This window comes from Haliotis rufescens, unplaced genomic scaffold (assembly GCF_023055435.1).
Source record: "Haliotis rufescens isolate VD_foot unplaced genomic scaffold, xgHalRufe1.0.p SCAF_17, whole genome shotgun sequence".
NCBI classification, from domain to species: Eukaryota; Metazoa; Mollusca; class Gastropoda; order Lepetellida; family Haliotidae; genus Haliotis; species Haliotis rufescens.
In genome coordinates, this window is record NW_025963857.1 from 26,887,942 (window position 1) to 26,913,034 (window position 25,093).

General features: G+C 40.5%; 1 protein-coding gene across 1 annotated transcript in view; it reads left to right on the top strand.

Moving 5' to 3' along the window:
- Positions 1–616: 616 nt before the first annotated feature.
- LOC124138581 overlaps positions 617–25,093 on the top strand; it is a 91,423-nt gene continuing 66,946 nt past the window's right edge. The window contains exon 1 of the mRNA XM_046505309.2: positions 617–967. The gene's annotated coding sequence lies outside the window, so the exon portion shown is untranslated. The remainder of the gene's footprint in view (positions 968–25,093) is intronic.

Genomic DNA, 25,093 nt, shown 5'->3' on the forward strand with positions numbered 1-25,093 from the left:
TAATGCTGAAAGTGCCATCCACCCCAAATTAATCCATTTATACTGCTAAAATAACTTTCATCTACGCCTACACCATTTCAGTAACCATGCGACATTCGTTTGTGTAACATGGCTAATTCAATACACACGCGCTTGCTTCTCGCCTCACCTACTTCACTTCACTTCACCTCACCTCACCTCACCTCACCTCACCTCACCTCACCTCACCTCACCTCACCTCATCTCACCTCACTCGATTCGCCCCGACTCTCCTCACCTCACCACACCTCAAATACTGCTTTAACATGCCTATGATATTATCACTTTAAATCAATATTCCAAATGTGTAAATGTGTAGGCATCATGTTTTGACTCAAAATACACCCAAAGCAGTACAATAAGCTATACAGTACGGGAATGTTTCAATGCGCTTGTCAGTAATATCTCAAGCCTTGTCACTACCACGACTACAAGCATCATTCAGCGAAATGACTGATGTTATTTTATCCTCAGTGCTTGAGAGTGTTCAGCTGAGGAAATGCATTTTACCATTACAGAGCATTGATACGATCAGGTCCGCTTCCACATCCTCCACCCTCCCCAGAAACTCTCATCCTTCTTTGAGAACAGAACTCATTTGCATGTGCCCGTTACATAACGGTACAAGGGGCTCTCGTCAGCACAAGAGGCTCACAATCCATACCGTTGTGTAGCACCAATGGTCTATCACATGGGCCGATACTCCAGTCAGTCTCACTAGGACGAGCGAACGGTCGGATGAATTATTGACGGATTTCACTACGCTTGGAGATGAACGCTGACCGACTGTTTCACTAGATCAAGTGGTCATTGTCGGACTGTATGGTCATTTGGCGGAAGATCTCTTTTATTCAGTCTCTACTCGTGTGAGTGCATCGGTTCTGTGATGTGTCATGATCTGACAGAATGACTACGAGTGTGAATATAGTTTGGATATACTAGCGGCAAGGTAAGTTCCGTTGCTCTTGATGTGTAAACTGTTGATATTGGCTTGAAACACTATGCAAATGTGTTGAGTATGTAAACACATACAAGCACGTTTCTGGATACACATGTGGTGTGTTCTATCTGAACACGTCTAGGGTCTAAATGCATGAAATGAACTGTCGTTCTAACACCCCTAAACGTAACATCAGAATTTAAACATGTTTAGTGTTTAATCCTGTTTAGAATTAAAAAACACGTTTAAATATGTTTAGAATTATGGTACACTATGGACATAAAAATGTAAACAAAGCTAACTTAATGGTAACCAGGACACAATCACAAACGGAAGCTGACAATGAAGTATATCTGACAACTACGATAAACCCTTAACATTAATGGTAACAGCCCAAAACCCCCAAACACCCACCCCACCCCTCCACCCCATATCTGTATCCCCCAAACCATATAAAAAGCCCCTTAATTTATTTATTAATTCAAAATTTAATTTTGTAAATTACCTACAACGAAATAAAAGGGGTGGAGGTGTGTGTGTGTGTGTGTGGGGTGGGTGGGGGGTGGGTGGGGGGGGGGGGGGGGGGTGGTGGTGGGGTTAGGGGGGGGTATACGGACCTTTTCCACATTTATACCTTAAACAGGTGTAGCTGTTAAATACTAAATCCTGGACATGTCAGAATTTTGGGACAAGGAACGTTTTCAGATTTGTGTTCAGGATCTGAACACATTTTAACAATGTAGTTATAATTCTTATAGTTTGATGTTGCAGTGTTACGGTCCTTATCATGTTTTTAAGGCATCGAGGGACAACGGGCACGTCATCGGACCATTGAATCAGGCTGTTACATGTGTTTGTCTCGAGAGTTTCCCGTTCGATTCTATATCTGCATTAAATAGACAGCTAATTTCGAATAAGGGACTCTTGTACGACTAGTAACACACTTGTATAAATCTCTTGGTGAGTGAGTGAGTGACTGAGTCGTACAATACTATACCATGAGCAGATATACGTTCACCCGAGTGAGTGAGTGTGTTTTACGCCACTTATTTTCAATATTCCACAAATATCAGAGGGAATAAATTTACAGGTTATACCAGAATCGAACCGTGGTCCTCGGCGTAACGGTCGAATCATTAGGCTATACCGTCAATTGTAATGTACAGACTGTCCCAGTCCTGTTAAAGATTTCACTATTTCGTGCTCAAGTGTTCCAACAGACAGTTGTTGTGTCGTGTGCAGCGTAATGATATTTAACCTGGGGAATATGTTCTCATTCATGCTTACCAAAAAGGCATTTTAAACATTTCACACAATGCTAATGTCTAGACACCTTTTATTTCATTACCGGATTTGCTTGTGGTACGCGTAAAGGTTTGCAACGCCGTAACTAGTTTCCGTCTATATAATGGTGTATAATTACTTACCGGCGGCTGTTTCCATTTAATATACCAGTTTAACGTCTAAGTCTGGTAGATCTAGATAGAGCAATGCGGTGTTCGGAGCCTCAGAGGCTTTGTGTATTAGTATGAGATTAAATTCGCATCACCGTCAGTGCTAGTGATATTGGCTTTTGTTGTAACTCTGTTCACTGAGTGCTTCATTACACTGAATAAGATATGTTTTCTTTGAACTTTTCTCATCAACTTTTGTATCCTTAGAAGTCATTAAGTGAGTTGGCTTTAACGTTGCTCTTAACAGTATTTCAGTTATATCACGGCGTGCCAGCTTAATGTGGGAGGAAAGCCCGAAGTGATGCAGGTCTCAGACGTTTACCACTTTGGTGAAACCCACGAGCACGGGTATGGTGCTGACAAACCTAGAAACATAATCGGGGCGAACAATCATAGGTTTCTGGCGTGCCCAAGGGACGCAACTCTGCTCAGCGTATTGCGGCGCTTTTCACGACCGCCCCCCACCCCCGTGCCCCCACCCTTACAAGTGAATACGTAGGTATGTGTCATGTAAAACTTGATTTGATTTCATTACATTAAATTTACATGATTCAGATACAAACAATCGATTATTTATCTATTTATGTTGATTAGATATATCAGAAAGGATCCAAATCTGTTTGTATCGTAGAGGGTAGTCTTGTGGTTAAAGCGTTCAGTCGTTACGTCGAATGCCAGTGTTCGATTCCCAACATGGGCACAGTGTGTGAAGCCCAATTCTGGTGTCCCCCGTCTTGATGTTGCTGTAGTAGTGCTAAAAGCGGCGTAAAACCTTACTCACCCTTCACGGGATGCCCTTGATGATGCTCCGTAAAGATGGCCTGGCGGAAAATGTACCATTGTTGAAAGTCATAAATTCGATTCCCAAACGAATAGCGTACATAATACAGTTAGTGTTGGCTCTTCACTTCACCGCCTCCGTGGTTTAGTGGTAGAGCGTCCGCCCGGAGAGCGGAAGGTCCGGGATTCGATCCCCGGCCGCGTCATACCAAAAGACATTAAAAGATGGTACTTATTGTTACCCTGTCTGGCGCTCGGCATTAAGGGGCTAAAACAAGGACTGGTCGGCTCGGAGTCAGTATACTGTGTCTGAGTGGGGTATTCATGTTAAACTGCAGCATGGTATCTCAGTTTGCTGGCACTATAAAAAAATCGGCATTAGTCCGGACTAGTACAATCAGCCACAGACACACACACACACACACACACACACACACACACACACACACACACACACGTGCATGCACGTCGCTATATAAGTGCAATAATCTTGGACGCGACGTTAAACCCCACAACACCTCACCTCTTCTTTTGCAGTCACAACCTTATTTATACTTGTATATTTGTCTAAATACAAAGAAATCAATACGATTTCCCTAACAAAGCTTTGAAATGCATTTCAGTTATCCTATAGGATCATTACGAAGAGATTCCACTCAATTACCATCATAAACAGGTAGTGATAACACCATGGCTACAAATCATCCAAGAAACATACCATAGAAAGAACTGAGTATTCTTTCCAAATTTCCCATTCGTGGAGGGTTTCTGATATTAACAAAATTGCCAAGAGTCGTGTGTACACGAATAGCCCAGACGCACCAAGTCTTAGAAAGCTATGATCGTGGGTTCGAATCCCAGACTCGCCCTGATTATGTATGTACGTTTTGTTAGCACCATACCCGTGCTCGGGGGTTTCACCAAAGTGGTAAACGTCTGAGACCTACATCACTTCGGTCTTTCTTCCAACATCAAGCTGACGCGCAATGATAAAACTGATATACTGTTTAAGGCGGTGTTAACCAAGCCTCACTGATCCACCCGAAGGGACAAAGGAAGTCTTTTCCAAGAATATTCAGGATTTGAATTGCTTTCGGGACATCAGACTGCGTTGACTTCAGAATAATATTTAAATTGGTCTGTATTAATATTATAATTCAACTTTGGAAAGATGTATTCTTGTTGAATGGAATGGAACGGAACAAGTTTTCTGATCCAGGAGATAGATGTATAAGAGGTAGACGCTGGTAGGTAGAGGTAAACAATAACACCAACCCTTGAACCATCGCCCATATGCGCATATTATGCATTAATGTAATCCATCGCCCATATGCGCATATCATGCATTAATGTAATCCATCGCCCATATGCGCATATCATGCATTAATGTAATCCATCAACAATATAGACATAACATGCATGAATGTAACAACCAACTCTGTCATCAGTCTTTCCACTTGTTTCGTATGCACCAGTGTTAGTCGTGAATATTTACCAACAAAGATACGAATTCATATAAACCCTCAAAGGTTTCAATGCTTCAAACGCAAACGTTATTTGTAACGTGAGCTCTTGAACAGGGAGATCAGCTTTATCTGACTATTTCTGGAACTTGCATATGGCGAAAGTTTACTCGATAGACTGAACTATGCAGAATGGCAAACAGAACATGATTTGGATAAGGAAATCTAGAATCTTGACATTGTTATGGGGTCTGATTCCTCACTGATCCGCCTTCCTGCTAATGCCGATCCCCCTTAAGGACGGGAATATTGTGTTCGTCAATATTTGTCTCAGCATCGGGCTTTTACTGCTGTTTAAATCATGTGGAATCTGTCGCATCATGGCCAGGATATCACGAAAAATGAACTCCATATAGGCCACTATGAGTTCCCCCATGTCCCTACTTGAACCGTATCGATCCATCGATTTCATTGCGTCAACATAATCTAACACGGACTGAAGATCCTCAGCTGAACGAACATTAATGTTCAAATAAGACCCGGTTGTCTTAAATAATACTTCAACATGCTCAAGGAAATAGTATTACTTCATGGCGAACGCATCAACGTTAAAGTTCTATAACACCATTGAATCCGCCGCGCAATGTCTCCTTCGTGGAGCTGGTATGCGTATGTGTGTGTGTGAGGCATTTCAACGCAAGACATATTTCTCTTAATGTAATATCCATTCATTTCGCAAGTCAAAAGAATTTATAAATGGTGTGTATTTATGGAAATTGGAAGTGGACAGGAATAGATAATTCAATCTTTGAGTAATAATGAAACAGCATAGCTGTTACATCTTCCTTCGGAAATTCCGGAAATTATAATTTGTAAATAATAATAATAATAATAATGATAATAATAATAATAATAATAATGATGATGATGATGATAATAATAAAGGGAAAACATGGTAAATACGCAGACCTCGCTTTCGAAATGTCACGCTTGCATCCCCAGTATCAGGTTGTCCGATTCCCCATTGTTCTCGGTGCCTTAGGTTTGGTACCTCCAAATCTGACCCCGATCAATGGATCAATGTGTACTTGGTTTTCATTCTCATCTCCCTGGGAAGAATACAACACACAGTGTCTGTGAGGCGTTAGGTTAACAGTTGTTACCGTCTCATCCCTCCGGGTACCCATTCACTGCTGGGTAAACAGAGACACATGTCGATATGTCTCGGATTTAAACGTTTGACCCTCTGAATTTGCAGCACCACCAAACCGTATGCAACGTGCCTGCAACAGAAAATTCTACAGATCAATTCCATGTTGTAATCTAAAACATTCCATTCGCAAGTGTCAAAGTACCGATACATACATATGTATATGTCGCATGTGATGTTATAATCAGAGCAACAAAAGCAAAACGTTTTCACTCAAACATTGTCCACAATGTTATTGATAACTGGATTCAAGCGAAACACATCTTTATGGCTATATAGGTTTGTGGACCGTATACTAATTCATTTAAATTACATTGGATTTACACATTATCACATTACTTTAATGCCTAGAACAGCTAGAGCTGTATCGATGATCTCTTTAAGATTCCATATGCGTTGAGAAATCAATTTAATGCGCCATCCACGAATATTATCCCGCTACTTGCACGTTTCAACATGGGCATTAAAAATGCAAAGGAAGCTATGGCCATTCCCAGCAACGATTTCAGAATGTTACAAAATCTCCTCAGGGATTTAGATAAGAGGTTTACTCAATTATTAAAAGTTGCTTGTTTTCAAATACGCATGAAAAGACTCCAAACAGTATAGCACCATTCATTAATTAAATCTACTTAATGTTGCCTTGTTAGCTTCCGATCCGTGAAGATCCGGTTAGAATGGTCTCAGCAACCCATGCTTGTCGTACTAGACGACTAACGGAACCGGGTGGTCAGGCTCACTGACTTGGCTGATGCATGTCATCGTATCCCAATTGCGTGGATCGATGCTCATGGTGCCAATCCTTGGATATTCTGGTCCATTTGATTATGTACAGACCGCCGTTATACAGATGGAATATTGTTGATTGTGGTGTTATATTCGTAAAACATTTTTCACGCACTATTGAAATCTAGCCAATAAATAAAAAAATAAGTATGTATATGAATTAATCATAACATTTTCATCCATTAAATTATGTTAAATCAAACTGTTTGAAGGCAAAAGTTTAAATGAACTGTCGACTGATTCTCATCTTTATGAGTCAAATCCCAACACGTTTCCTAAATGACAAGCGCCGAATGATCAGCGAGGGACACACATTGACGATTTGTTTGCTGTCACGCCTGATCGTATTTTAATGATTAAGTAAAGAAACCCAGTCAACACACGTAGCCCATTTCTTCCACATTGGCACGTGGGAATAATAACTACATGGTGTGAAAAGGGTGTTTTGTGGTTAAGTCGAGCGATGATGAAAATCTAATGATTAATTTATTATGGCCTGATCGTGTTTTGTTTAATTTATGTTTCTCAAGCCGTCCTGCCCTCATAAGAACAGTTCTGCAAGCAAATGCACCTACACCGTGTCATGATCAGAAACGTATAGCTTCTCCCTCCACATTGAATAGCTGTAGAAGTATTCTCATTACGGATCTCTGACAATGTATTCCTTGTTTGAAAATCCGTTCCAAAACACTATTCATTGGGAATTATTGATCGAGGTATCGTAGCATTGCAAATGTTCATGGTCTGCTGGCAAAACACACAAGAGACGTTAAATATCAATAGCTGATTGTCGATAGTTTCAAGAGGTAACAATGAATTATTTTGAAAATAAAACCTTTGTAAGAACAATTCTGTTTTTGTCCAAATTGAATCTAGTTTGAATGACAAGAGAGTATGCCTTCGGAACACTGTACAAGACGAAACCAGCAGCCGACTGCCGATGTTATTTATAGAGGTAATACAAAGAAATATTCAAAACAGGGAGCACAGATGACGCAGTCGTCTGAAGGCCTCGCTGTGCAGAGTTGCGTCCCTTTGGCACGTAGGAAACCTATGATCTTGGGTTCGGATCCCGGTTCGCCCCAATCATGTTTCTAGTTTGTCAGCACCATACCCGTGCTCGTGGGTTACATTAATGTGGTAAACGTCTGAAACCTGCACCATTTGGGGCTTTTCTCCCACATTAAACTGACACGCTGTGACATAATGGCGTCAAAGCGACGTTAAACCTTACTCACTCACTTATTCAAAACAAGTTCAGTTTGAAGAATCAAGTGAATATGCATTAGGAACACTTCTCTAGTTCGAATCCCCATCGCCACATATGCCATTGACATACGACCGGCATGTTAGGATTTGACATCAAACTCATCCTCGATTTTCCAGGGTATTCTGGCTCCATTCTAAAATAGCATGGCCAATCAATTTGCATTCGCGAGAGGGTGAAATTCGGTACATGACATTGAGATGGCAACGTGACCTGTGAAACGGAGCTTTGGTAACGAATAGGTAAATAATATCTTGGATAAAAGAGGATGCATAATGCTAGGAAGCCAGCGACATCTTTACTCTGATACGGCAAGAATGGTCATACTATTGGCAATAGAAGTACAACTATAGCACAAGTATTATACTGAGATCCGGGTTAAAATAGGTCTCCAGCAACTCATGCTTGCCGTAAAAGGCGACTATGCTTGTCGAAAGACGTTACTAACGGGATCGGGTGGTCAGGCTCACTGACTTGGTTGATGCATGTCCCAGTTGCGTAACTCGATGCTCATGATGTCAATCACTGCATTGTCTGGTCCAGACTCGACTGTTTACAGACCGCCGTCATATAGCTGGAATATTGCTGAATGCGGCGTTAAACAACAAACAAACAGATGTTTTACCCACCCTAAATCTTGGGGTGTATGAACCTCTGATTCGTTTGATCTATTAAGAATGGTGTAACATGCGTTATATTGAAGAGTGTTATAAATAAAAGCGACAAAACCATTTCTATAATCATAAGAAATATCTGCTAAAAGCAGAGTCTATTGTATAATACCGACTATATCATGAACATGTGTTTATGAATTACTATCAAATATTGTATATTATACATATTAAACACAACAGGAAAATAACAATAACTAATGTAGAACACAGCGCAGACCATGCAACTCGTGTGTGGATTCCGGGTTAGCAATAGTAAAGGTCAGCAACCTATGCTAGTCGTAAGGGGCGATTTACTGGATCGGAGGGGCATGCTTGGTGACGTGATAGTCTGTCAGCGTGTCCCGACGGTGTGGTTCTTTGCTTAAGATATCAATCACTGGATTGTATGGTCATGACTAGGTGTTTTAGAGGCCGCAGTTAGAAGCTGGAATATCGCTAAGAGCGGCGTTAAACAACGATAATCTAGAATGATTAATTTACTTAATATGTGACATTTACATTAAAAAACGTAAATATCGTCACTGTAGTGACACCGATTATCAGATGGTCGGACCGTAAGCGAAACGTAGCGTTTTTGTGTATTATACACTGCAGTGAGTGAGTGAGTATGGGTTTACGCCGCTTTTAGCAACATTCCATCACTATCACGGCGGGGATACCAGAAAAGAGCTTCACACATTTTCCCATGTGGGGAATCGAACCCGTGCCCTTTGTTCCGACCTGAACCCTTAGACTACCACAATGCCATATTTCCAATATCTCAAACCAATCTGCATATAAAATGGTCAAATCTATATCATATCTTCTTAGCTTGCAGAGCGCGTGTGTTTTTCATAGGCCAAGGCCAAGGGCTAATGAGAAAATGACAAGTGAATATATGGGTCATACAATCCGATCCATCAACCAATATTGGCATCACGCTGTCCTTCTCCCAAGGCAGGACAAATCCGACATGGTTTAAATACAAAGGTATTTGCAGCCAATAAGCTGGTGACAGTGTGTCTCGGGAATGCTTGGTATCGTGAGAAATGCTGAGTCTCCTACTTGTCTCTCTCCAGGGAAACAGCAAAATGACACATGATGGCTTGGGGGGGGGGGGGGGGGGGGTTAGGCTACGATGCCTTCAGCGTTCTTTCTGTTTACCCATCCGTCAACACAAAGAGCAGGCACGTGGGAAAACTTGATCTAAGACGACTTCTCAAAATTTTCTAAACGTTTCATGTAGACATGTGGAGGACATTTCCTGATCAAAATTACGTCCGAAGTAATTTCAATACCATGTGTATACCTTATGTTCCCTTGTTGCTTTGGTGAAACTTGTCTTTGCATGTGTTTGTAACAGGTGCTGGGTAAACAGGATACGCTCACTGCGAACACCTGGTATCATCACTATTTGATGTCGTTCAATAATGGTAAAATCTAATTCCCTTCCATTGATTTACCAACCGGAACGACCGCGTTTGCCTCGTTATCTTGATGCATGACACTGCCGAATGCAGTCGGTCTGGTGGCGTAGCCCAGTGGTTAAATCAAGCCTGATGTCGGGGTTCAATTTTATTTCTCGTGTCCTACGGCTCAATATTTCTGGTATAAAAACAAATTCACTCACTCAACACAATCTGTGGAAACGGATCCGTGAAGATCCGGGGTAGAATAGGTCTTCAGCAACCCATGCTTGCCGTAAAAAGTGACTATGCTTGCCGTAAGAGGCGACAAACGGTGGTCAGGGTCACTGACTTGGTTGATGCATATCATCGTATCCCATTCGCGTGGATCGATGCTCATGATGTTAATCACTGGATTGCCTGGTTCAGACTCGATTATTTACAGATAGTTATATAGCTAGAATATGGCTGAGTGCGGCGTTAAACAACAAACAAATGTGGAAACGCCTTTTTGTACCATGTTTCTCTGCATAAGCAAAATTAGGAACATTCCAACAGTTTGAGAACGATCTCGTTATTTGATTGAAGTTCTAAAATATCGTATATTATCTACTGAACCTTTTCATAGATACAGTACCTTCATTGCTGTAAGTCGCATAATATACCCTCAAAAGAGAAACGCATGACCGATTGCATAACAATGAATATGGTTTCTTTCACCAAAATGGCTTCAAAATTATTAAAATACGATCATCTGCATATACCGTTTAGAGTATTTGGTATATATGACGTTGTGCCGTTTGGTTTAAAATTTTCGAAATATCCTACACACAACCTTTTGATAAATACAAAATTCTTTGGAATATGTCGACCTCGCCTTCGAAATGTCACGGTTGCATCCCAAGTACCAAGTTGTTCGACTGTTTGGTACCTTTCAATCTGTTGACTGGCTTTGGGAGAGTACCCGGGTTTGCTACCAGGAACACAGCCCTTCTGACAATCTGGGTAATGCAGAAGTGTGCAGTGTTGGGGTGTGTTCCCATTCTCCGAAACGTTCTTGGTGGGTTCGACCGCAGGCCCTTGAAGCAGGATAGGGATGTTACTGAAACACCGGACCAATATATATATAAATAGACAAGGTCAGTCACTCCCCATCATGGCCGAAGTATGGAAATGTATGCATGTCATATTCACAATACCTCCCCCTCCCATAGCATACGCCCTGCATGCCGCAAACCTTCATTTGGTGCATTCTATTACCTATATCGGGTGATTTTATCGAAATATTGGCTCAGTCGCGGATGTCAGTCACGGAAGTAAACGAAAATCTCCGCGCTCAAGAGCGCTCTGATTGGTAAATATCACCATGTGCGTTTGTTATGGTTGGAGCGCGGACCAATCACAGCACTTGACGCCATTGAGCGCGGTGATTTTGTTTTCTTTAAGGTTCGACTAGGCAGTACTTCCTGGGAGAAGTACCATTCGCTGTCTGGGCTGCGTGGAGACGGGGCGTGGAGATATATATATATCTTTTAATCTGTATAATAATGATGTGTATATTAATAATGTGCCAAGCCCACACCCTTAAGCAAGCTCCAAGAGAACGCTACATTATTACCCCGGTCAATGAGACAATAAGCACTCAATTCTCATTCTCAGCTCCCTGGGGATGATCAAACACAAGCAGCCTGTGAGGCATTACACGGTTAACATTCATCACTTTATTCGTTTATAGCTACACATACATGGATATGGAAAACCGATTTCAGGGAATATTACATATTTAGTCGACATGATGTTTCATCATCACATACACTGTATGAATTCAATAATTAAATATATTAGCAAACCATAAAAACAAGACGGTATCTGCAAAAAGGATGGTTTTCATTTCATTGATAAAAGAGAAATAACGCCATTATCACACTCTCTATAAATTATCAATAATGTGCATATTACCGATAAAATCTTTGACAAACTGTTCACCCATGAGAGTAACGGGAATAACTCTCTGTTGAAGTCTTTGATTGCTTTTCTATTGATTTGGAGGAAAAGATACAGCCCCGTTCATCGTCTCTTATTCTAGTTTATGTCACCTCGTCAGGAAAAACATGGATGCAACACATTCTGAGCATCTGACAGGAAACGGGAGACAACCGCGATCGGTGTAGGCTTATCTTGTGGTAATTACGGCCTTGCGTGAATTACTCATTCTTAAATAATGTTATTTTGGTCACAGATATATGATTCCTGATGACTGAAGGTTGTCTTTTTGTAGTAGTAGTAGTAGTAGTAGTAGTAGTAGTAATAATAATAATAATAATAATCACCATCATCATCACTATCATCAACATCAAACATCATCATCATCACACAAGATGATAATTTGTAATAACTAGATGATGATGATAACAATACACCATCGTCATCACTATCATCATCATCAAACATCATCATCATCATCATCATCACACAAGATGATCATTTGTAATAACTAGATGATGATAATAACAATACATGTAACAATAACGATATGATAATTTGTGAAAAATGTATCTTATTTTTTTATTAGAACAAGTTATGTTATTTTCTAAAAGCATTCCGAACATTATGTTCGTAATGTGTCACACTAATCATAATAAGGTATGCTAAATGTGCATGTACAGAAAATATGCCATATATTCATACACTAATGCCCAAGTAGATTAGCTGTCAACAGAAATCGATATTGTCCCCTCGTGATATCTATGCCCTTTGATGATTCCAATGGTGTTTCACGACAATTCACGTGAAGGTGAAATATGGCGTCTCCTATCAATATATCGACGTCGACCCGGAAGTACTTGCAACAACTTCAAAGAAACTGCCGCGGGGAGAAAAAAGACATTTTCTTAAATAAATTTGCAAACTTTACAAAGAAAGGACTCACAAAAACTTTCCTTTCAAACCCACAACCAACGTAAGATTGAAGCCCACGGCTTCTGGATCAATAATTAATGACTTATTCACTGCAAAGATTCTGTTTAACTGAAAACAACTTCAATCGTTTCAGTAACTCGGGGTCTTTGGGAAAGAAATTGGTTGTGCTTTGGTAGATGGTAAATTCATTGCTTAAGTATTACGATGAATATGAAGTCTTCCAATTTTCTCCAGCAAATGCACACATACACGTTGCAATTTGTATGATGCATTCACACAGTATAACACCATTAATCCGAACGATATCTTTACCAGTTAAATCGTCTACGAATTAACGAATCCTTCTTTCAGAATAATTCCCTGTGGATATACATAGACTATACTAAAATGATTAGTCGGCAACAGTGGCCCCGGGACTAGAGGCTCAAGCGTGTCCTATATTCGGGGAGGGGGCTTTGCATTTTCAATAATGGTCAAATAGCCAACTCCCTTGCTCTGATTTACCCATCTGAACTGGAAATGAAAGAGACCAGTAAAACCGCCTCATCTGTTCCATATTCAGATCTGAGCACACATATCTAGCGTGACAAAAATCACATGACTGGACTGTGACAAGAGGGATGACTTTACTTTCTCTTCAATATTCTAGCAGCTGTAGCATTTGGTGTCCACATTCATTTTTTGAGGTACAATCGAGCATGCTCTTTTTACAAATATTTCAAAGCGCGTCATTACATTTTCATGAGAATTACAGCACTGAATGCCTTAGTACGACTTTCAAAAACGTTTATGGTAGACATATGAAAGAAATGGATTTTCCATTCTGAAACCAAAGGCATCGAGAACAAAGCATAAAAATCGAAAACATCACAGCCCAGACTAAATTATTGACTGGGATATTTCTGTGCGAGGGAAACAAAATTTACTCCCTTCTTTTTTCTGTTTTATGTCAAAGGTCCATGGTTTACATAACAAAACCCAAAAAAATGACAAAAGTATGTAGGTTATTAGCCAAATATTCTAAATACAGACATTGCCATACACTCTCGTCACCATGACGGCCAATATCAGACATTAATAGTTGGTAGGTGAAGCCAGTCAAACCAAATGTATTAGCAAAGATAAAATCTAACAAAAGACACTTTTTATATGACGTATCAAGTTACGCTAAGCCGTCACCATCAACAACATGATATGAAGAGAATTATTGCTTTTAGCATCACTTGTCACAGCATCGATCACACGCAGAACACCGTATTTAATCTCATCTAAGCTGTTAGTGTGTCCGTACCGGAAGTAATCCGTTACTTTATGGGCTCTCTATCAAAGGTGATAAGACTCACGTATATACCGGTTCACATACATCGCTGTACATAGAGCGACATCTTCTATAGCAAGGTAAGGATACCATGTACTGTTTCGTCCATGGCTACATGAAGGATACTAGATTAATACAGATTAACTGTGAATTAATTACGAGGGATGTGTAGTTCACCTTTATCGGGGGCATGTATTAAGTATAGCACGCTTTATGCTTAAAGGCTGCAGTTTTACCAAATGTACAACAAGGCAGCATGTTTCTGCAGGCATCAAAGGGATTAGGTATCCTCTGTTGATGAACATTGACAATATTGGCTACCGCGCTGTCATCAACTCAAGGGGCTAATTCCAGCTGGACACGATGTCGACTTAAGAGGATAATGCTCCTTCCATTGCCATTGTTCAGAGATGGGCAGCATAGTTCAGGAGGGGAGGACATGGTCATAAGAGAGTTGAGAACATTCAGATGAATGGACTGGGCATTACAAAGGTTTCAACATGCAAGGTTCCAAGGCTTCTGAACCGGATAAGTAACGCTCCTGTATCATCATCATCATCATCATCACTATCGTCGTCGTCGTTGTCATCATCATCAATCTCAATGGACTTTGTTTTGAGGCAGATCCAGCTGAGTTGGTTGAGCATGAATTGGCTTCACTACTTTCAGTCAGAGACTAAACAACAGTCAAAGTAGTGGAAACATCTTATGTTGCTTCTATTTGTGGAAGAGACAATTTGCGGCCAGCATTATGCAAATCTGCTTCGGCAACTGTGTGAGAATATCAATGCTAAACGTCATGGAAACTCACTAAAGGGGCGTTGTTCCATCAGGACAATGCACCTATGCACAAGTATGTTGTTGCAACGGGTGAAATGCATGACTGTGGTTTGAACTCATAGAACATCCCCTGTATTCACCGGAGATTTCCACCTACTCGGAAACCTGAAGACAGAAAGGTCTTGCAAACATTATACACATGATGATGACGTCGTTTCTGCAGTGGATGAAGTCTTCCACACAAGTGGGATCCAGGCACTCCAGCAGGTTGTCTCCCAACACAACTACATGCCAAAATCCCTACAGTTTTATGGAACATCAAAGGCAAATTAACCACTGATGTCGTGGAACAGTCCACGAGTAGGAATTAGATGGGGAGGAAGATGATGAGAGAGATAAAGAAGTGGGTTAACTAGAAGTTGGTTTGTTCAAACAAGCATATTCTTATAGAAAGAACTACTTAATATGATATTGTTTGGAGTATCTTTGAAAAAGAGTACAAATATACATGACCATGAAGTTCATATAAATGAGGTGATTTAACCAATTGGAAGTTCGTAAAACAAATTAAAAAGATGTTGTATAATAGTTAAAAATAGCTATGCGAGATTCCCCTTGCCACTCTAAAAACAAGAACCGTAGATCTCCTGAAAGCTAGAAAGGTGGTGCTGGGAATAAAGAACAAAAATGTCCTCGAAAATCCTTGGAAAAAAAATATGTTCCATATTGATGCATGAAAAAGACACTGCCTACCACAAAAATTCAATGTGGCAATGTTGCGGGGTTTTTTTTATAAATAAATATTTTTGCTCTTAGTCTTAATTAAAAAAATATATCTGGTTTTGCAGCTGCAGCTAAAAAATATCTGGTTTCAATACAAAATTCCAGCCCTACCCCTCTACCCCAACCCTCTTTCATAGTCAGACTCAGAACTTCTCAGCCACCCCGGGTATTACTCCGGTGTTTTGCTTTGCATGTTGCTGTCTTGATAAAGAAGTACGTTCTTACAACGTATGGTATGTGTTTCTAGGTTTCATCAATTTATCATTGTCATCACCATTAATGTCTGAATGTCCAACTGTCCGGGCAGAAATGTGCAGTGACCTAAGACATTTCACCATGCACAGTTGCGTCCCTTAGCCGCACCAGGACACATGGGTCGGCGGTTCGTATCCCTGATTCACCCAATTATCATCATCGGGCTGTCAGCAGATACCACCACTTCCATCCTTGCTTGGGGATGTTCAAAGTATTGTTAAGATAATGAAAACTGTTTCGATTTTTTTGCTGGGAAAACGATGCAAATCTTGCAAGCGATGTTAATTGATCTTCTGTAATTGAAGTTCAGTTCCTAAACTAACATGTGACGAAGAACATTACTCACCGCAAACTTCACAGAGTACAAGAAGGATAGCTTGCATTCATTTTTATATACACTCTACCAAGACGGTGAATGAACCTAAGCATGACATACATGACTAAGTTCATAGAACCATACTAAAATCTTACCAGCCTCAGCAAATTCGTCTCTTGTCGGATTATCTAACGTGACAAATTCTATATGAATGATACCGTTAACACCATAACCTTGTGGACCCTTCCTTGAGTTTCTCAATTCATCCTTAGACATCCATAAAATGCACTTTCCATGCGATAGGGATCTTCTTTAGAGATCTACTCACTTAAATCTAATCGAATTCGCCCCAACGCTGCGTTCGACGTCCTGAAACTAAATTCAGCAGATAGAAACGCCTTTATCAAATTACAAAAATAACGAGCATGGTGAATGGAGATTCATCGGACTCTAAAACGTGTATCTGACAATTGAGGCCCCTGGTCTCGATCGTGAACAATACTGGTTAGAAGTGATGTATCTCACTGTCTCCTTGCAGGCAATACTACGTGATGAACTGCACTTAAGAGGAAATCACTACTCCGATCTATAACTTTAATTGACTGATGTTTTAGAATTGTAACGGATCGAGCTTGAAGTTAGAAAGTAAAACTCTTAAAGGCCTGAAAAGCGTCAGCTTCGAAAAAGGACGACATTTAACATTTCTGTACTTTTAAAATTCTCGACCATTACTGTTGATAGCATACGGCTTTGTGTAGAATAGGAGGCACACTCTGAGAATGTCCTCATTCAACCAAACCCTTTCCATATTCACAAGACCACATACTAAGCATGTGTTAATGAATCACTATCAAAAAGATATGATACCAGGTGTTCGCATCAAAGTAACTGTATCCTGCCCCACCGGTCACAAACACATGCAAAGGAATGGCATTTTTTAACTGAACAACACGGGAACGTGTCTACCATAGAATTTTTTTTAAAATCAATTCCATTTTTACCTCGATCTTCTTCCACGACATACATGTTATCCGAGTGAGTGAGTGAGTGAGTGAGTGAGTTTTACGCCGCTTTAAGCAATATTCCAGCAATATCACGGCGGGGGACACAAGAAATGGGCTTCACACACTGTACCCATGTCGGGAATAGAACCCGGGTCTTCGGCGTGACGAGCGAACGCTTTAACCACTAGGCTACCCGACCGCCCCTATATGTTATCCGAAGAACACATGGTGTGCACTTTTTCAATTATTTGTTTGGACTATGTTCTCGTTTTCTTTTTTTGTAATATATAACTCACCTGACTCAAACTCAAGTGAATTTAGGTCAAAGGCTGCTTTTTCGGCGTCCCTCTTCGTCATCGTCGACGTCGTTTACGTTGTCGACTGTAAACATAATCTCAGAAATTACTGGAGCAATGAAGATGAACTTCACATGATTAAGCCAACCAAATCATGATGACACCAAATTTAGAACCAGAACCAGAAAAGAGGTTCGAATCCGATTTTCAATACGCCACATTGAAGACGTCGACGTCGGCGTCATTGCCGACTGTAAACACCTCCTCAGAAATTACTGGAGCCACGGCCGTCACAGTGAACATTTATATATGGCTATTTCTGGGCCATTTTCGTTCAAACTATCTTAATACCCAGGTAATCTGCCATGTCGTGGCACTATTTTTTAATATTAATAACCTTCAAGCAGTTATGTGTTTTATCTAATATGTATCAAATCTTACACTATATGACATAGTTAGATAACATCATAACCTGTTGGGGTATGGGTGTCTCAGTCGTCTAAAGCACCCCAATTCGTATCCCTTAGACGTGCCTGCATCCTATGATCTCGGGTTCGAATCCAGTATTGGTTCTGATTATTATCCTTGGTTATATTAGTCAGTTCACAAGGTGATAATAACCGGACAGTTTCTGAGGTCCAGTCTTGTTGTAACCACTGTGGTATTGATGAATTACAAACAGCGGTGTAAACCAATATTCATTCACTTCTAATATTTACATCCGCTTTTGTAGTCTGGTAGCTGACGTGTGTATCTCAGTCAGCACATCCTCTCGGTCCGATGGGCAACCGTTCTAATTCCAGTTGTATTGCTGGAGTTGGGCAGTGGGGTAGCCTTGTGGCTAGATAACCTAGGCTTACATGGGCCAGTGTGTGAATCCCACTTCCGATGTCTCTCTCCGTGATACTGCTGGAATTTTGCTAACAGCAGTCTAGTAACCAACCCACTCACTTTGTCACATTTTATATCTCGCGTGTATATCTCATCAAGCGTTGTCTATAAATGCTGAATTTATGACATTGTACGTTGATTCTTGCAGTTGTTTCACCAACATCGTCAGTTTCATTAAGGTAGGAACTGGAGAAGGCAGTAAAATTCAAAACGTCAACACCAGGGCGTGAGCAGTCTCGAAAAATCTGTCAAAACAGAATGCATAGAGTGTATAAGGGAAAACTAAGATGGAAGTAAATCAATGAATCTCTGGAAACGCTTGATGACACAAGGTTTGGGCGAAGGGTATGGTTCCACCGTTATCACCCACACCCACACCCACACCCACACCCACACCCACACCCACACTCACACCCACACCCACACTCACACCCACACTCACACCCACACCCTCACTCACACTCACACCCACATCCACACCCACACCCACACTCACACCCACACCCACACCCACACTCACACCCACACCCACACCCACACCCACACCCTCACCCACACCCACACCCACACCTACACCCACACCCAAACAAAGTTCATTACAAATGTAAGTGCCAGTGAGTAGGAAGGTGTGTAAACTCCACGTAAAGGTTATAGTGTGGGCTGGCTTTGCGCATCATGTTGACAAGCGACGTTTAATATCAGTGAGTTTATCAGAGTGTCCAATATAACAAGGAAGCACTTAACAATGCGTGTGATGGTGACACCTTGGTGGTGAAAACGTTGTTCAAAGCAGAAATGTGTATTTCCGTCACATTTGAATACAATGCACTTGCTCTAATGTACCTAAGCAGTTGGCAAATATAAACGTCATCAACTGATGGTATTTTCCTGACATGAGTGGGTGGGTTTAACGCCGCTTTTAGCAGTATTACAGTTATATCACGGCGTGTCAGCTTAATGTGGGAGGAAAGCCCGAAGTGATGCAGGTCTCAGGCGTTTACCACTTCCGTGAAACCCACGAGCACGGGTATGGTGTGACAAACCTAGAAACATAATCGGGGGTGAACCTGGATTCGAACCCACAATCATAGGTTTCTGGCGTGCCCAAAGGATGCCACTCCTAGCGAATCGCGGCGCCTTAGACGAATGAGGCACCCGTGCCCCCGTAGGGAAGAAAGAACTTCAGGGCAGTAGTGTATGTATTCTCCTTCGGTGTATACGGGGCAGTAGGGTAGCCTAGTGATTAAGGCGTTCGCTCGACATCCCGAAGACCCGGGTTCGATTCGTAAAACATTTGTCACGCACTATTGAAATCGTAGACGGCGCCTTAGACGACAGGGCCACCCGTGCCCCCTTCCCCGACATGATGGAGATGGTGGCGTTTCAATTTGTTTTCGAAATTATCCCTCTTGACGTACAGATTGGTGAAGAGGCTGCCATCACGTTTTCGTTGTAAGAAATATCACCATGTTATTATGATGATGATGGTGATAATAATAACTGCTGGTATGACAGCTCATCTTGGTAATGCAGAAGGTTGCAGCGTTAGGGAATCTTAATATTCTCCGGAAAGTTCTAGATATGTTGGACTTGGCAGTGCTTCTTGGGATAAGTCCCATTCGCTATCTGGGCTTGATGTAGAAGGGGCAAGAGCTGATGATGAGCCTAACCTGTCTGACTGTGCCAGGATCGCCCTTTGTTGCATTGTAATTTTAATGTGTTAAACATGGTAATAAATTAATAAATATATTGTTGACCATAATAATAAACTAATATAACGGACGTATTTTTGGGGGTCCCGGCCATTTGCTGTATATATGCTGTACATGTGCTTATAACGAACTAGAGTTATAACGAGCTAAAATTAGTGGTTTCTTTGAGTTCGTTATAACCGTAGTTTACAATAAACTATAACAGTATTAAATAAATGAAATAACAGTATTAATGATGGGATTATTGTTCACATGATTCATCAATGGACATATGCTAATCCTGACTTTAACGGGGATGCTATCGTCCTAATTAAAGTGGCTAAAACGTATTCAGTTTATGTGAAATATCGGAACTGGAATTACTTGGACTTTTGGCTGTCGTGTTGCACCTTGCTGGCCATACATCATCATCATCCCTTCAGCTTTAATAACAGGTGGCGTCTTATATCAGGGTAATATCGGTATGGTTGAGCTGGAAAACAGTTCTCTTCAAATCCTGGATTGAGTCTTAATGGAAGTTGAGGTCAAATATCAGGTTTGTTGCACTAGCGTTGACAACAGTCCTCGACAAATCATGCATTTAGCTCTAATGTAACTTGAGATCAAATACCAGTTCCGTTCAATCAGTTGAATCTCGAAACAAATTATTGCCAATCTTCATTGTCCGTTGAGGTCAAATATCCGGATTGCTCCCGTACAAGGCATTGTCAGCGCTAGCTACTTAGCTGACATGACTTCTTGATGCTTGATCCAATATATATGTCTGTTCTTATCAGACTGGACGCATTGATTCTGACAAAGCTTGAAATACATACAACCTCTAGGAAATGAAATTTACATGTGACACGACTTGTAAACCCAATTGTCATTTCCCACGTCGCTGACATGAGGACGTAATTCAATTGTTACTCGCCGCCATCTAGCAATGCTGTTTATTATATTATATTACATAACAGAGCGAATACGATTGTTCTCGTCCAATGACGCAAATCTTGCTTCAGATGCCATGTGCATAAGTGAACATGATCGTTGACACAAAACTAACTCAATCAGATTCAGTGTAACTGACACATGTCAAATCGTCCAGACTGTAAGAAACAAATATTGAATACAATCCGCAATTGGTCCAATCTAAGTCAAGTGACCACTGGAACCAATGGCACCAATACCAACATGGCCAGTCAACATGTCTTCGAGTACCAGCCATGTCCAACTTGGCTCTTTGAAATGACAAATTGGTTTTGCAATCATTGAATCGATGGGTAGATTAGATTATAGTGCTGCTCCAGCAGGAACGTACTGACAACGTCTCTTGGCCTTCAAGTAGGTTTGTCTGATTAGGTCCATTTGTGCTATTGTGGAGTGAGAATGGTCATTGTTGCATAGACTCACATACTGCCATGGATCAATATTGTTCTAGAATCCCTCAATGAGACTTGTAGGAGCAGCTCATTTATACCGTGTCAAATACACCCGTGTCTCGTTGGATCCCTTTGTAAACATATGGAAGGCGCATTACAGTATAGAGAGCACACACCCATGTTTGATGTTGGCTAAACATGCTTTAAACAAGAAACGGTTATTTGATGGGGATGTATTTGATACGGATCCTTGTTGTGTTTTGGACCTGAAGCTGCAGTGTTTGGGAGACTGTTTTCCGATCTTGTAACGTTTTGATACAGTTTGTAATGTTTAAATCAAATCCAATGTTTAAGTGTATAGTTTTTGTTTCCTTGTATCATGATATGCTTTGATTTATTGAAAATAGCCCAAACAGTATATTTTTGTTTTGGTCATGTAAAATGCATGAGGTATTTCGGTTAGGTTGACAATTATTTTTACTTATTGAACGTATTCCAGCAGGCATTATATTTTGTAATGGCATACTACAGTATTGCTTGCAAGATGAATTTCAAGAAATAATAGCGTCAAAACCCTTTCCATATTCATAAAAATCTCTACCAAAAACAGAGTCGATTGTATGATTCTGACTATATCATCAACATGTGTCCATGAATCACTATCCAATAGTGCTGATACCAGTTGTTTGTGAAAAGATGAGCGTATCCTACCCCACCGCTGGCACCTGTCACAAACACATGCAAAGCTCAGTTATTTGTTCACCTGAAACAAACATGGAAAGCGTACAAGTTAAAACAGGGAATTGTATCGGACATCAGTTTTGTCACTGATGCGTCAAAGCCGGAAATGTCCTCCACATGTCCACCATAAAACGTTTTGAAAGCTTTACTGAGGCCTTGAATTTTGTAACCTTGATCAAACAACTTCTGAGCAAGAGTTTTATGACGCTCTTTGAAACTTGGTAGAAAGAGCAGGCTCTACTGAACCTCAAGAGTTGTGAAATGTAGACACCAAGGGCTGGAGCTGCAGGAATATTGTTCGACATACAGGAATAGATGACTATTGGAAAGTTGAAGACATTTTTGAAAAATTGACCTGAACTTCTGAAGACAGATATGTAACTATATCTATGGTCACCACCTTTGGTAACAAATGCCCCCTGGATCAAAGAATTAAGTTTTTCCTTCGGTTTGTCTTGTGGGATAGTGGTGTACAAGGTCGAAAAATCACATTTTAACAGAAGTGAACCTGGTTCTTTTCTGAGATTGTAAAAGGTCAAACAAATCCTTTGAGGTTTTTAGATTCCACGTGGTATTAATTCTTCCTTGGTTGTATTAAGGTTAAAAGTTAATCTATTAGACAGATATTTGGTGGTACATTTGCTGGACCCAGCAATATATCTCCGGTTTTTAAGGACAAATCTTCCTTCTCGTTTTGTCATGTGGAAGGGTAGATTGTCTAACCACTTACATGATACTGTTACTTGTGTACAACACGCAGGTAAAACATCAGGCGAAGTGAAGCAACCCTGGCCGAGTCTAGTCTGTGGACGGGGGCGGTGGTCAGCGGCTTGATTCCTGAGAGTTTCTGGGGCTTCCTTAAAAAATGTTTCAGAGATAAAAATGTATGTTTTTAAGCTCTGACTGAGAAATATTCAGCCTGGAAAGAAATTCAAGCACTATCACCACATTGCAGGTATTTTCGCCTTTTGATGGCTGTAAAAACATGTATTAATTAAATCAATGATACTAAATTATTGTACATTCAAAGTAAACAATAACATAGTCTCATTACCACACTCACATCTGTACACATGTACGTCCCATTGTACGTATATATATATATATAAACAAGTCCAGATATTCGTACTTGTCAAAATAAATGTGTGTGTGTATGTGTATGTGTGGGTGTGTGTATGTGTATGTGTATGTGTGGGTGTGTGTGGGTGGGTGTGGGTGTGGTGTCTGTGTCTTGGCGGTGTTGTTTATCGTTACACTCAGCAATATTCCGGCTGTTTGACGGTGGCCTGTCAATAACCGAGACGCCTCTTACTACCAGCATAGGTTGCTAGGCATAAATTCTATCACGGAATCCGCACGGGGCTCTCATCCCGCCAAACACTGAAGTACACCTGTAATGTACCATGATTTGCAAGGGGCTTTGTTCGAAATATGCCTCTAAGCACCTGCAGTGAATTGGTACCCTGTTCACAATGATCTATTGACCGGGGTAATAATAAGTATAAAAGTGTAAAGGTATATAATTATTGCAACGTTTACATATGAAACTATTCTTGTGCACAAAAGAATACATACTTTTTAACGTTTTCATTTGAAATCATGCTTGCGTTTTAACGTTTATCATAATTGCATTGTTTTCACATGAAACGATACAATCATATCATTTTTTCAACGTTTCCTTCTCAAATTATGTACATGTATTATTGTAACAAAATTTGCCTCTGGAACTGGTTATGATTTGTGAAACACGAGACGTACACAATGAAAAAAGCAAAACAGTGCTCTATACAGGTTACACACAACCAACTGTTTTCCCATAGACTTCTATAGTAACGTTATATCTTTTTTTTAAATAACTAAGGGGCGGTCGGGGAGCCTAGTGGTTAAAGCGTTAGCTCGTCACGCCGAAGGTCCGGGTTCGATTCCCGACATGGATACAATGTGTGAAGCCCATTTCTGGTGTCCCCCGCCGTGATATTGCTGGAATATTGCTAAAAGCGGCGTAAAACCTCACTCACTCACTCACTAAAAAATAACTAGGCATTCAACAGCCATTACATTTACATATGTGTACAGTCTGGCCTTAAAGCTGCAATAAAACCAAAAATTTTGGCTAGGTTAGCCAGCTCCTTTTCCGAGTACAGGAAGCGTTTATATACTTGAACTTTAGAACAGCTATAAAAAACAGCCTTTACGTGACCCACATACGTTCAATCCAGATTAGCCTGGGAGCTTAATATTTGTCTGCAAATTATTAATTTGAATTTGCCTACGGTCAACTGCATGACGTGTTGTTTGTCCTTATCGGAGATATTTCAGCGGAGATATATCCAATTTCACCAATCATTGCTATGATTTTGTATATTATGTTTTATCTAAATTAATGAGAGTGATTTGAATTTGATGCCGAAATTACTAGCTTTGCTTCCTTATTATCGAAAATAGTTTCTGTCAGCTTGAATCTAATTTGTCTTTTCAATTTAATGTGTGGATTAATTCGATGTTTTATGCACTTCAGCTACATAATTTTGAACACTACCTCTTCTTGACGAACGATGTTGAATGCATACTTAAAATAAACTTTATATCCGTGAAGGGGTAGAATAGGTCTTCAGCAACCCATGCTTGTCGTAAAAGGCGACTCGTAAGAGGTTCGTAAGGCATTCAAAACGATTTGTGGTAGACATGGGGAGGGTATTCCCACATTTCCCTGTTTGGACTTGTATTATTATCTTCCAAT